Below are 590 nucleotides of genomic sequence, written 5' to 3'. Positions count from 1 at the left end.
ACACACACACACACATACACACACACACACACACACACACACACACACGCTGGGTTTTGTTTGTTTCCAGACAGGGTTTGATGGAGCCCACGCTGGCCTTCAAGTTACTATGTAGCCCAAAATGACTTTAAACCTTTGATCTTCCTGCCTCTGCCTTACAAACTCTAGGATTAGTGTGTGCCACATGCTCAGCTGCTTTCGGTGGTCTTCTTATTGTTTGGTTGGTTTGGTTTGTTTGGGTGTATTTTTAACTTGTTTTGGTTTTTTGAAATAAAGTCTTTCTGTAGTCTAGACTGACCTAGAATACACTATGTAATCTAGTGTGACCTCAAATTCATGGCAATCGGGGCTGGCGAGATGGCTCAGTGGGTAAGAGCATGGACTGCTCTTCCGAAGGTCCTGAGTTCAAATCCCAGCAACCACATGGTGGCTCACAACCATCTGTAATGAGATCTGATGCCCTCTTCTGGTGTGTCTGAAGAAAGTGACAGAGTACTCATATACATAAGATAAATAAATAAATCTTGAAAAAAATAATACTGCCAGGCGTGGTGGCACACACCTTTAACCCCAGCACTTGGGAGGCAGAG

This window comes from Mastomys coucha, unplaced genomic scaffold (assembly GCF_008632895.1).
Source record: "Mastomys coucha isolate ucsf_1 unplaced genomic scaffold, UCSF_Mcou_1 pScaffold11, whole genome shotgun sequence".
In the NCBI taxonomy this organism is placed as follows: Eukaryota; Metazoa; Chordata; class Mammalia; order Rodentia; family Muridae; genus Mastomys; species Mastomys coucha.
The sequence above is the reverse complement of the archived record's forward strand: the minus strand, read 5'-3'. Positions refer to the sequence as shown.